Here is a 15,000-nt window from a genome sequence, read left to right as displayed (position 1 = left end):
GCATCATGTCCTTTCCAACACTCTTTCTCTGTCTCTCGCCCTGTCTCTCTCTCTCTTTCTCTCTCTCTTTCTCTCTCTCTTTCTTTCTCGCACTCTCTCTCTCTCTCTATATATATATATATATAATCGCATCATGTCCTTTTTCACACTCTTTCTCTGTCTCTCGCCCTGTCTCTCTCTCTTTCTCTCACTCTCTCTCTCTATATATATATAGATATAATCGTATCATGTTCTTTTCCACATTCTTTCTCTGTCTCTCTCTTTCATTCCCTCTCTCTTTCTCCCTCTCTTTCTCTCTCTCACTCTTTCTCTCACTCTCTCTCTCTCTCTCTCTCTATATATATATATATATATATATATATATATATATATATATATATATACGAGCAAACAGTTAATAACACATGTTTAAAAACACTTTGAAATTAGTTAAAAACATATTTAATCTGAAAAAGAAAAAAACTAGATAAGTGGATAGTCCTTAATCCGCGGAGTTTAAACGCATTTCAAAGTGTTTTTTAACATGTTTTATTAACTGTTTGCTCGTATTATAAGCTCTATTTCCTATTTGGTTTTATCGAGCTTTTACATCTGGCTGAGATAACTTTATAAATATTAATTCTTTAATATTTATATTATACTTTAATTTTACCATCTTGGATCATTTTGGTAAATTTAATTGTAATGCGTGCAAATATATTTTCTTATAATATATACCAATCCTTATTTAAGAAGCTCAATATAATTACAGAGCAATATAGTGAATGAATGACAAAAAACTATATTCCAAAATTCATGATGTTAACTATCTTATAATTTATTCCTTTAGTTCAGTTGGCATTTATAATTCTTGACAGTATCTGTTTCGTAGCGCAATTGATAGATATAATAATTAAGTGATTGATTTTGCGCTACGGAACAGATATTGTTAAGCATTGTGAATGTCAACTGAATTAAAGGAATAAATTATACGATGGTCAACATCATGAATTTTGGAATATAGTTATTTGTCATGGGTGCGTGCGTCTGTGTGTAAGTTCGTTTTTGATAGGCCCACAACGGCTAAGCCGTTTTTTACCAACTTTAAATTTACTTTATATGTCTGGCCGTGTTCTTAAATAGATTATGTAACAGAATATTCCCGATAAGTTTTGATAATCGATAATACAAAAACACCGTCGAAAAAAAGGCAAGGGCGGTTTTGATTAAAGTTGACGCCATATACAGCCGAATATCACAAGTGTCTTTGGGAAATTTTATTACCGCACAAGCAGAAACCCCCTGTATCTAAAAGCAACAGTATGTTTTTGACATAACGGCGGCGCCTTCAAAATGAATGTATTTATTTTAATCACAACTGACTAATGATATGTTACTTTTTAATTTTAAACTTCAATTTAAGCCATTACCACCGCACAAGCAGAAAGGCTAGACATATAAAATTAACAGTATATCCTTGGAAATGACAGAGGCGCGTTCGAAATAAATGATTCTGTTTAGCTCACAATTGAACCATGACACTTGATTTTTATACTATAAACTTTAAGTGAAACTATGATTTACAGATAATTTCATAAAATCAACAGTACATTCTCTACAGTGTAATGTATTGTGGGCTGAATCACTGCGGAGAGGTACGTAAAGCTTCCTCCAGTACACATAAAGCAGTGGGGAGCCTTAACTAGAGTAGGAAATCAATCTATTTGATTGACAGATGGGCGATTTCACCGATTTCAAATACATAAAGGAGTGGTCGGGTTGAATATTTCTTGATACCCAGAACATGTCAGGTCTCCCTGCTAGCATATATATATATATATATATATATATATATATATATATATATATATATTATGAAAATATATATGGCAATTAAATTATACAATATTTCAAAGCTTACTACCTAGCTCTACCTATGTATTGAGCACTTTTGAAGTAAATATTGAAAAAATTACGCCTAAATTATATGTTCGTATGTTAATGTATGGGGTTAAATTGAAGTAATTATATACATATATATACATGGATAAATATATATATATATGTATGTGTGTGTATAAATGTATATATATATATATGTGTGTATATATATATACACATATATATATATAAACTTATCCATAATTAACTTCCAAAATATTATATGTAAAATATCTGAAATAGAGAAAAAAATAATCATTAATTGTAAAATAACAAGGATATTTTACATATATTATTTTTGAAATTAATTATGGATAAGTTTATATGCATATATTTATCCATATACACACACACTCACATCTTTATATCTATTTATTTATGTATATATCTATTTATCCATATATATATATATATTTATATATATCCCTGTATATATCTATTTATCTATCTATCTATCTATCTATATATATATTTATCCATGTATATATTTATTTATCCATGTATATATTTATTTATCCACATATATATATATATATATATATATATATATATATATGTATCGAACACACTCCTATTCGTAATGTACAGCTGTTCTCATAATTCAATAAACCTTATCCTCAGGTGTCCCATGAAATATAATCGATAACTCTCTTTTACATATAATTGAAATTCGATACATCGTTTATCCCATAGTCAGTGTCTCATCCATTAGCGCACTATTGCACAAACAATAACTGAATTAACATAAAAATATCGAATTACGTACGTGGGTAGTCTTTTAATTATGAACTGAACCGATAAACACAGGTTGGCTTTGCTAGTTTCAATCATACGAGAAAACACCCCAAAGACATCGTGATTCATGATTAATATTGAAGTTGATATTTGTGGTTGACAAAGAAAGCGTGTAATTTTCACAAACACAATAAATGTTAGAAGAAATCCGCACTGAGACAGCGAGATAGACTAAAAGGAAATGGGGTGCGAGAACAACAAGGGAACGCAAGAATATATATATATATATATATATATATATATATATATATATATATATATATAGAGAGAGAGAGAGAGAGAGAGAGAGAGAGAGAGAGATATGTTTCTGTGGAAACATATTTTATTTCCTAGTAATATATACCAATCCTCATTTAAGAATTCAATATAATAATAGAGCAATATAATAAAGGAATGACAAAAGTCTTTATTCCACTTTTATATATAAACTAGCAAAAGTACCCGCTGTTGACTGGGTTCAAAAACAGCCTACAGAAAATAGACTCTGATTTATGAAACTACTAACGAGGGGTACCCGGCGTTGCCCGGGTGTTTGGAGCTTTGTGGGTGTCTAGAGGTACAGAATTTATATACAGTTTTGAGAATAGTAAGCGGAAGTTAACATCCAAGGCATTGTTTCTCTTTGGGGAACTTTAAATCTTTTCTCCCGTTTTTTTTTCTCCCTCGTTGTGCCAATATTTTAATCGTTTTTTAAACATTAAACATACTTTTGGCACATTCAATAAGTTCCCCATTAGAACTCTTTATTTTCGACATAATATTATTTTGTACGCTATCGATTTTCTCCCGATGAGATGATAGCCGAAAGAGCTCTTGAGAATCTTCCGCTTATTATTTTCAAAACTATATATATATATATATATATATATATATATATATATATATATATATATATATATATATATATATATATATATATATATGTATATGTATATGTATATATATATATATATATATTTCTGTGTAAACATATTTTATTTCCTCGTAATATAATATACCAATCCTTACTTAAGAAGCTCAATATAATTATAGAGCAATATAATTAAGGAATGACAAAAGTCTATATTCCACTTTTATATATAAACTAGCAAAAGTACCCGTCGTTGACTGGGTTCAAAAACAGCCTACAGAAAATAGACTTTGATTTATGAAAGTATGATAGGTTATGAAAAGGAAGGGTTGTAAAGAGATAGCTTCGAATTTGGGGCTATCAAAACAAAAGCAAAATATGATGAAAGTAAAAATAAAATATATAAACCCCATAATTTATTATACCATACCTGTTCACATTGAAACACTTATCACAATATTCTGTGGATCTATATCAAAAATCCTTGTTAAACTTTGTGACATATTTCCATTCTATGGAGGTCAGGCGCGAACGAACACATAATTTTATTATACCATATTTCTTCCAACTGAAACATAATAATCAAAGTATACATACGCAGATAAATATGAAAAGTCTTTATTATAGTGTGTGCCTATTTCCATTCTATGAGGCCAGGCGCGAACGCAGACCACACAATTTTATTATACCATCCCTATTTAAGTTAAAACATACTTATCAAAGTATTCTTATGTACATATATATCAAAAATACTTGTAAACAGTTTTTTTTAATTTTAATTTTTTTTTATTTCCATACTTTGTGGACCAGGCGCGTATGCAGACCCCACAATTTTAATGACTCATCATTATGCCAGATCAAACATACCCATTTCTGTGTCTCGATACCTCTTCTATCATTATATGTGATCAGTTTTGTATAATAATCAACCGTATAATAGCCTATGCGTGACCAGACACACACAGATGTTCAGATTTATATTATATATATATATATATATATATATATATATATATATATATATGACGAGAATAATGGAAATAATATTCCTACAAAATAGAGAAATAAAAAGGAACAAACCGTATTGTCTGTTCATCAAGGTTTCGTTTTTATTTCGAGAGAGGAAGTCTAGAAATAAAGACGAAATGTTGATGAACGCATAATACGGTTTGTTCCTTTTTATTTCTCTCTCTCTCTCTCTCTATATATATATATATATATATATATATATATATGTGTGTGTGTGTGTGCGTGTGTGTGTGTGTGCGTGCGTGTGTTTCTGTGGAAACATATTTTATTTTTTAGTAATATATACCCATCCTTATTTAAGAAGCTCAATATAATTACAGAGCAATATAATAAATGAATGACAAAGTCTATAATCCAAAGTTCATGATGGTGACCATCTTATAATTTATTCCTTTAATTCAGTTGCCATTTGCAATTCTTGATAGTATCTGTTTCGTAGCGCAAAATTAATTACTTAATTATTATATCAATCATTGATTATACTTTGCCCTTAACTCAACAGAATAAATATATATATATATATATGTATGTATATAATAAATTATAATATATATGTATACACACATATATATATATATATACATTTAATAAATTATAATATTGTTGGAGACGCATCTCCATGGGATTAATGAACTCTCTCATGCTGTCACTTTCTCTGGTGACGTCACTTACGGTAACGAGTACCGGTACCCGGGAGATTCGCACGCGGCCAGGAGGTCGTGTCCAAACGCCCTACAGTTGAGGAATGGTATTGCTTAACCCGTTTTGCCTGTAATATATGTGAAAACACGTTTGTTCCTTAAAATCCTGTGTTCCTTTTCGTTTTATTACCAATCAACACCATAACAACTGGCGACGTCGGATTCGACTTTCACATGGGTTTACTCCACAAAAAAGTATGAAATTAATTTGACTTCAAAAGAACTTCGGATTACGAGCTAAGAATTTGGTTGGTAATTACTTTCTAAAAACTGAATTCTAAGAACAAAAAAAAGAAAACGAACACATCGCAAAGCACTCGACTCAATTGTAAGTTAATCTTTTTGTCTCTATATTTAAATTGAACAGAACTGTACTAAACGCATTTTGTTAATGCTGAAAATTTATTTTGGTTGCTTATTGAAAGAAGAAAAAAAGAGAAAAATGTTAACCCAATTTCACCGCGAGAACAATTTTAATTGTTACTTGCCTACTGTTTATTCTTATGCAAATTAGAACATTTTTCAAATGAAGAGAAAAGTGTGTTTTTTGCCTTTGCTTTTGCTGCTAACTTTATGCAAAATTTTAACGGGAGAGAAATTTTTTTTCGGTCCCTTTCATTTTATTTGGACTAAAATACTTTTTTATTGAGTGAAATTTTTTGAAATATTCTATTTTTAACTGTTGGTTCTAAAGTGAGAATCTTTTTCTTCCTCGTGGGGACAACTCCCCCCCTTACAAACACGCATAAAATAAAATAAAAACTAGCAATTTTGGCTCACTTCCGGACAATTTCACAATTGTTTTATCCTTTTGCAACTGTATTGTATCACAGGGCATTTTTGTGCTTCGCAAGCAAAATTTTTTTTCACCCTCATATTGGGTTATCTCTAAGGTTTTTACCAATAAGCAAGGGATACACCCCCTCATACGCACACGCTCAAGGAAAGGAGACTTTTTTTATTTATTATTTTATCTCTCTTCTCCTGTCAAAAACTGAAATAATTTTTTTTCGTGCGGTTGGGAAAGTCATTACAAGATAGATGAGGTTAAAGCATTATTAATACATCTAATCAAGGCCCAGATGGACCGGCAGCAAAAGGCTGAGGAAAATTTTAAAGAATGTGATAAACAGCTCCAGTTACAATTTCAAGAGGGCAACAAGGATTGGAGGAGAGAATACTATTCCAACAACAGACAAGAACAACTATTGTTAAAAAATATTCGATAGAACGGAAGACAGGGATACCAATTTTGCTTTTTCCCAAAGTACAATATGGAACGCTATAAAAACGTTCAATTACCAACCGGCGTTAGAGGGGACATAAGGACCTATTCACCGTGGATTGTCAAGAGTGGATCAACGCTAAAAAAATCGCCTGCTTTAGAGGAAATTAAGGACAACAGAACATAGCAAGTTTGTGGATCATATTCTCCCCAGGAAGACGAGTGAGTTGGAATTTTCTGAAGCGGTCAAACTTTTATCCGAACTGTTCAGCCCGAATTCTACGCTCTTTCATAGAGGATGGAAATGCTTGAACCTGCAAAAAAACGACGACGACGATGGTAAATAAACACTGCGAGAATTTTCGTCTATCTGACTCATCGGCAAATGATTTCAAGTGTTTAATTTTTGCGCAGGATCTGGTCTCATCTAAGACAGGGCCTCACTCTTCAGAAGTTGGCCGCGGATTGTCAACAGGAAGTTTGCGTAAGGAACAACTCGAGATACATCGCGGAGTTAGGCGCAACATTCATTAGAAGGAAAATACTCACCCCGAAAAAGCAAAGCTGGAAGTACGAGAACTTAGGCTACACCCACTCACAATACCCGGATCCCCTACAAGCCCGTGCTATCGCTGCGGCGGGAAACATTGGACGAGTAAATGTTTTTACAAAGATAAGTACTGCAACGAATGTGGCAGGAAGGGCCACAAAGCGATCCAGTGCAGGAAGAACAAAACAAGAACAGCGTCCGACAGACTAGATCCGACTTGAATTCGGATAAAACCGTCAAAACATGCCACAGTTAACATCGCAAATAAAACTGTACATCTACAACTGGATTCCGGATCAGGCCTGTCCATCATTAACCTTAAGACGTGGAAAAGGCTAAGGAAACCAACTATGCGAAAGACGAACAAATCAGCTCGAGCTGTGACAGGCAATAAAGTGGAATTTGAGGGAGAGCTCACACTCCCCGTGACCTTAAATGGTGTTAATAAAAAAGTGAAAGCGTATGTACGTAGGACATCTGACAACCTCTTCGGTACTGACTGGATGGAGCGATTCGAATTGTGGGACCAACCTATGAATAAATTCTTTCATAGGGTAGAAGACTCATCTACGGAAGCGCAACAACTGAAGGACGGGTTAAAAGGGTATTTCGAGAAGTATTCTCTAGGAATAGGAAAATGTTCAAAGGCTATAGCAAGATTTGAATTAAAAGAATATACTGCCCGTTTTCAAGAAGAAACGAAATGTCCCATTTGCAGCAACAGAGAAATCGAAAAAGGAATCTTCTACGAAATCTGCCAAAGGAGGCCAAAAATCTGAAACTGCAAAGCCGGAAGCTAAAAACCCCGCGCCAAAAGAATTCCCCAAGGCGAAGCAACCTAAGGAGGATGACAAATCTGATGATAAACAAATTGCCATGCGGATAGCATATAAACTGATACCATTGAATAGGGATCCGTTTGAAGATTCCATCATTGCCACTCTTTGCTGGGATGGGGAAATCAAAACGATGATGGGCAACGCGATTACAGAACTCGCGGTGTCTCTACCGGAGATTAAAAAGGAAGCATTTCAACAATTTCTACGCGTGTATAGGATTACATCCAACCCGAGCACACCAACAGCAGTCTCACCTGCAGAAACGATGTTTGCGCGGAAAGTGAGATCCGTTTTTGACAAGCTCTTAGCCAAACAGTCAAGGCAACTAGTGACCACTCGTGTGGCCAGTAAACGTTTCTATATAAGGTGAAAGTGTTTTTCAAAAGTTATAAAAATAACACATCAATCTTTGAGGTGAGTACAATTACTAAAAGAGTCGGTGACATGGTATATATTATCAAAGACCAATATATAAACCCACAAACATCACCAGAACCAACTAAGAAGACGTCGATTAGTATATATATATATATATATATATATATATATATATATATATATATATATATATACGCGAAAGTGCATTTTTACTTTCATGCGAGTTGAGGATGAATTTGGTGTCCAAATGGGGAGTGGCTTTTATACAGGGTGTCCGAAAATCACTGAAACGTTTTGAACTTAAATAAATACTTTTTTTTATGATAGCATTCTGTAATTTTAACACAACCCTTATTTATGAAACATAATGTCTTTTAAATGTTGCCCATTTTCAGCTTCGCATATTTGAGCTATTTCCAAAGCATTATTCATGACAGATTGCAGCATATTTTTGGTTTCGATTAAACTCCCTAATTTCGTTCCCGATGTTTTCCTTCAATTCTTGCAGAGTTTGGGGTTTGTTTACATAGACTCTTTAAAATATCCCGACAAGAAAGAATCGGACTTAGTTAAGTCTAGAGAACCTGATAGCCATTTGACATTACTATAGCGAGAGATATTGTCACCAAAGCATTACCTGAGAAATTCCCTTGTGTCTTCGGCCGTTGCTCCATTTTTTGGAACCATAATTCAGGCTTATTTTGAATTTGTACACGCAGGAAGTCTTTAATCCTAGTCCAGCATCACTATCCAATAACAGTGAGAGCAATTTTTTTTTTTTTGATCTTCAAAAAAATAAGATGCAATAATTTTCTCCACCGTTATGGGATGCAACTGCTTTTGATGAATTGCACTATATGTTTTCAGGGCCCCAAAGTCTCTACTTTTGTTTATTAACGAATCCTTTCAAATAGAAATAGGCTTCATTTGACATAATCAACTTTTGCAGAAAGTTGGGGACATTTCGATCAAGTTCTTGTATTTGAACTGCATATTGACCTCTTGTTTAAACATCTTCAGACTTTAAGTGTTGAACAAGCTGCATAAGGAAAGAGTTTTAAACTGTGCAGAATATTGTGACATTTCCCAAGTTGTGTGGAACGTCGTCGAATCGATGTTTCAGGATGCGGCTCCAAGCTCTCTCGCACTCTTTCCCCATTTTTATTTGTGATGACGTTTTGATGTTTGCCAGATCGCAGAAGATCGAATACATATTCTTGCCCTTCAAATCGACGTGTACTGTTTCGAATTGTATTGTGACTTGGACTTTCTCTTACAAGAAAATGCCGTTGATAAGCTGTTTGAGTCAAAACAATTTACCCCTGATTTTGGTAAAACATTTTCACGACTTGTGTAGGTTGTGTAATGTTATACTTATCCATAATTAATTTACAAAACATATCTGAAATAGAGAAAAAAATAATAATTAATGGTAAATAGACAAAGATTTTAACCCTTCAGTGACTTTTTGGACATCCTGTATATAATTATTCACTGACACGCGTTTCGTCGTTTTCGACTCAGCATAATAGCTGAATCTAGCGAGATTCGAAATCAGAACCTCATGGTTAAAAGCCTAAACTTCTACCCTTGGGCTATCTCGGGCGACTGCTAGATGTACCGTGTTAAGTATCACAAACAAAAACAAAAAAGTAACATCTATATAAAAAAAAAACGCGATACATCAAGCAGTCGCACGAAAGGCTTCAAACCATAGTGTCCCGATTTCGTATCTCGCTAGATTCAGCCATCCTGATGAGTCGTAGATGAAAAACACGGGTCAGTGGATAATTATATTTTAAATACTATACAGTAGAATCCTAGTATATGGTGGTCCCGGAATACGTTTTTTGGGGGGAGAGGGGGGTACGATGTGAAATATGATTTTCTGGCCTCTATTTACTGCATTTCCCCACCTTACGGTATTAGTTACGTTGTTATATGGTTATATGCACGTGTATTATATAATGTGCATGTGTTTTATATAATGTACTGTATTTTGTTACTAATTTTTAATATGTACTTTGTACAATTTTACTAAAACACCGCCATACGGCGATTCCACCTCACGATCCAAACCTCGGAACAGATTAATGCGGTATCCCGGAGTTCTACTATATATATATATATATATATATATATATATATATATATATATATATATATATATATGTGTGTGTGTGTGTGTGTGTGTGTATGTATATATATATATAACAAAAATAAAATAAAAATATATATGAATATATATTTGTCTAGCGTTGATCGTTATGTTTCGCACTGATGATTGCGTAAGCATGAAACACTAGTATCTGTATGTATATAAAATACAGTAAAACTCCTTTCATTTGAACTTCCCCTAAAGTTGGACTTATTCTCATTTGGCATGGGGTAAATTATGCCCAGCGCCAAAACTTCTGAACTGAAAGAATCAGAGAATACATCTGGTCTAGAAAAAATTATTGGAACCAAACGGTTACCGACAAACCACGCTGTTCTTAAATCACTTAATGCAAATGATGTTGAAATGTAGGTGAAACAAGATGAGGAAACTACTGATCAATATTCTGAAGGCAGTAATGGTGATGAAAATAGCGACAGCTTCCATTTTTTGACCCTAATGTAAATAACCAAGAACACTCTGATGAAGCAATATCATTAGATGATGCAGAAAAATCTATGGAGACGGTTATAAAATTTCTAGAAAAAAGTCCTTACTTTAGTGACAATTATGTTTTGCAAGCAATCTCATTCCGAAGAGATTAATCATAAAGAAGCTACAGAATCAAGAAATTGTAGATTTTCGTGATCGCTTACGGAATACAATCGCAACGCCCGAGAGCTCAATCGATGAAAATAGAAACTGCAATGAGAATCATTCAATGAATAAATTAAATAAACTGTATTTTACATAAATGTATGATTTCTGTAGATGATAACTTAGGTAATAAATACCTAACAAGTAAGAGTAGATTTAATTTATTTTCAATGTTTTTGTTCCTGGTAATAATATTTAACAATTCTTACTTGCAATATATTAACACACACACGAACGCTACTACTTTATATATATATATATATATATATATATACATATATATATATATATATATATATATATATATATATACACATATATATATACATAACACTTTTGAAGAATATCGAACATAGTGTCATAATTAATTGCTGAGGGTTTAGGTTTTTTTTTTATATAGTTCAAACATAATCCATTCGAAAAGAAGACCAAAATACACACCTAAAATATATTTCTCCAAAGCATAAATTAGATATGCTCCATCCTTTATTTATCCCTTTTACCTAAAATAAATAATGAGATGAATAAGGGATGGGGTATGGGTGTTCTTCAAAAGTGTTATAAAATTATGTAACCATAAAAATATTGCTGCATTTTTTTAAAAGGCATACTGCTATGTATATCTCGAAAAAGATAGAGAGAACTTGTGGGAAGGACAGAGAGAGAGAGAGAGAGAGAGAGAGAGAGAGAGATACAGAGGATGGAGAAAGAGTAAGACCGGTATGTAGTATCAAAACATATAATATCAGTCTGTTGTGTGCGACAGTAATGCAAGTTCGATTCCATTAGACTTAAAGCCAAAGTCGTTCGTCTCCAAATCTAAACTACAAAACAAGCGATTACATGAAAAACGAAAACATAATTCTTTTTTTGTGTTATCTCTCACGGCGCGAAACAGTATTCACGTCTAAGTTTGAAGATGGGTTTGGATAACGAAGAGAGAAAGAGAGAGATAGAGAGAGAAAAAGAGAGAGAGAGAGCAAGCGAACGAGCAGTTCTAATTATTATTCAACGGGGCGAATTAAATGTCCTTTTCACGTGGGTCGGTCAGGACAGGACTGGAACAGCTACGACGACAACGACGAATACGCGTCCGTCGCATTCATACGACAATATTTGTCACATAGTCATTTTGGGAATTGGCATTTCGGTCTTTAGTCACGACTCGACAAGCCGCACTCGGACAGTTGACACAAATTGTCTTTGTTCGTCTCTGTCTGGGATTCCCCCAATGAAAAGGAAACCGGGAAACAGAAACAACACACGTTTTTAAATAAGCGTGTGGTGCATAGATGACGACGACACCGTTGCAGGAATACCAATAATCCGCGTAGATATTTGCTTGTACACATATATACTCAAATGCAACTCTTACACACATGCACGCACACGCACATATTTTGGTTTTAATTTTATTATCATTTTTTTTTTGGCTGAAGATGTAGTATTCGATGGATGCTAGCCACGCACCCACTATTTCAGTCACCCCACCGAGAGATCTTTTTTAAATACTTACCGTTATTTCGAATGCAAGTGTTTGTATTTTTCTTGCACTTGTTGACGGGGTATATTCGCCAAGTTTATGTAATTATTTTCATGAGTCCAGTTGCTCCTACATTACTAGAATGTTAGCAATCATTTTAGGAATACAGTTTATTTCCATATCATACAAAAGGCTTGCATAGTTCGTTATCTTCTTTCTTTTTCTCAGCTCTGTTAAGGAACTTACTTCAACAAGGGTTGTTACTTTTTCCTTTTCTTCTATATCACTACATCAGGCTTGAGAGCTATGTTTTCTGGGTATGAAACTCTAAAGATTTCATGGTAAAAATGAATGGTGCATTACTTATTTCCGACTGGTCTTGCTGGTACACTGGATATTCTGCTTGTAAAGATATCCAGAGGAAATATTTACACACGCCATTGTGTCGAATTGTATAATAGCTGACCACTGAGAACTTTACAACTAAATGTTAGGTAAGCTTCTAGGGTTGACCTTTACTCCTGACCTGAAATGGAACACGTATATCAAGTCTGTTACCGGGGTCGCTGGAAAAAATGGTAGGATCTTTCTACCGCTCCAGAAGATATCTCGCTGTTGATGCAATTTTTTATCTATATAAAAGCCAAGTACATCCAAGTATGGAGTACTGCTGCCACATTTGGGCAGGAGCTGCTAAAAACAGCCTATCCTGCCTTGACAGAGTACAAAATAGACTTCGTGGCTTAGTGGGGGATGCCCTTTTCTCTTACCTGCAACCTCTCTCCCACAGAAGAGACGTTGCGAGCCTATCCTTGTTTTATCGTTATTTCCATGGCAAGTGCTCCTCTGAACTCCAGTCTCTGGTCCCCCTCGTCAATCTTTCACGATAAACACCAGTCTAGCTGAAACCACTGTCAAAAAATTTCCCCACTCTTTAACTGTGCCAAAACTAACACGTAGATTCCATGAACAAAGCTTCTTTCTAAGAAGTGCACGCCAGTGGAACTCTCTTCTGTTCGCCTTTTTCCCGCCCGACTACAGCTTGGATGTTTACAAGTCCAACATAAACAAATTCCTGATGAACCGCCCCCTTAAGTAAGACACTTTATCAAATCTTCAATACTAACGATGACTACGATACAAACCCATTGATTACTGTACACGCAATAACTCTTATCCTCAAGTGGCTTCCAGGCCTTGATAAATGGTGACTTCCATGTAGAAAAGGAAAAGGTTGCTCACACTCTCTACTTATGTGTGCCAGAACTTGCACTTGATATTATTACTGAGATCGCTCATCCTCTTAAAAGCATTGGTCATCATGCCTTGATCTTGGTGAGCTATTGCAATTTTCGTCTGATTATATTGAAGCAATACTTATTTCAGCAACTCTACAAGGCTTTATTTATCTATATCTATATGTTATATTTAACCCAGAAACATATTTAGCACGCTGTTGGGTATCCATTTTTCTAGCTTTGTGCAATGGAAGGTTTTCGTGTATTTTTGCTGACTCTTCTGGGCTATTTTGTTACAAACGTGTTTTCTGTTTCTGTTTTATTTCTAAAACAATCTTGTTTAAAATAGTTGGTCAGTTTTGAAATAAGGGTAGTTTTATTGGCTCTTGTTTCTTAGTATTCATACACCCTTCTTGGACTCATGAAGTTTATCAGTGCTCGCAATAGTGGTTTCTGTTGGTGATCAATTTCTCAAAGAACCATAGCACCTTGTCTCTATACATTATTCTGTATATTGTCAGCATTTCTCGTGATTTAATGTCTAACTTGTTAAAGTATACACAGCATAATTACATTGACCCATTGGTTTCCGTTAGATCACCGAAATTAAGCGATGGATTCTTTTTGCATGTGCTTGAGTCCTGTCTTCAATCACTTTGCTCTCGTCTTAATCCCCTCTAAATTTAAATCATAAAACTGAACTTCTTAATGCAATCAAAATCGTCACCGCTTAGTAGTGTAACATAGTGCGGACGGCTGCATTCAAATACCGAGCCGTAAGTAAAATGGCGTCACGGTAAAGAAAACGGTTACTATAAAAAGGGGCGAGAACGTTCGAGAAGATGATCACGTTAGATACGTGGATAATGCTCAAGAGCGCTTCCAGCAGACGATCACGTGAGAGACGTCTCAGACGTAACGAGAAGTCACGCGTGGCGGGAGAATGAGGAATTACATCTTGTTCTACAATAAAAATGTTCTTTTTTGCTATACAATAAAATGCTATTCTCTATTCGTTGTCTACTTTGCGACTGAAGCTACAATGTGTTGGTCACGTTACAGTAGGGGCGGCAAGAAATTGTCTGATCTGGGACAATTCTTTTCTACACAGGATTAATCGATTTGGAGGTGTTTGTCTCGATTGTGATGCAATCTTTTAACTGTGGACTCACATTGT

Source organism: Euprymna scolopes, chromosome 35 (assembly GCF_053919585.1).
Source record: "Euprymna scolopes isolate OS-2025 chromosome 35, ASM5391958v1, whole genome shotgun sequence".
NCBI lineage: Eukaryota > Metazoa > Mollusca > Cephalopoda > Sepiida > Sepiolidae > Euprymna > Euprymna scolopes.
The sequence above is the reverse complement of the archived record's forward strand: the minus strand, read 5'-3'. Positions refer to the sequence as shown.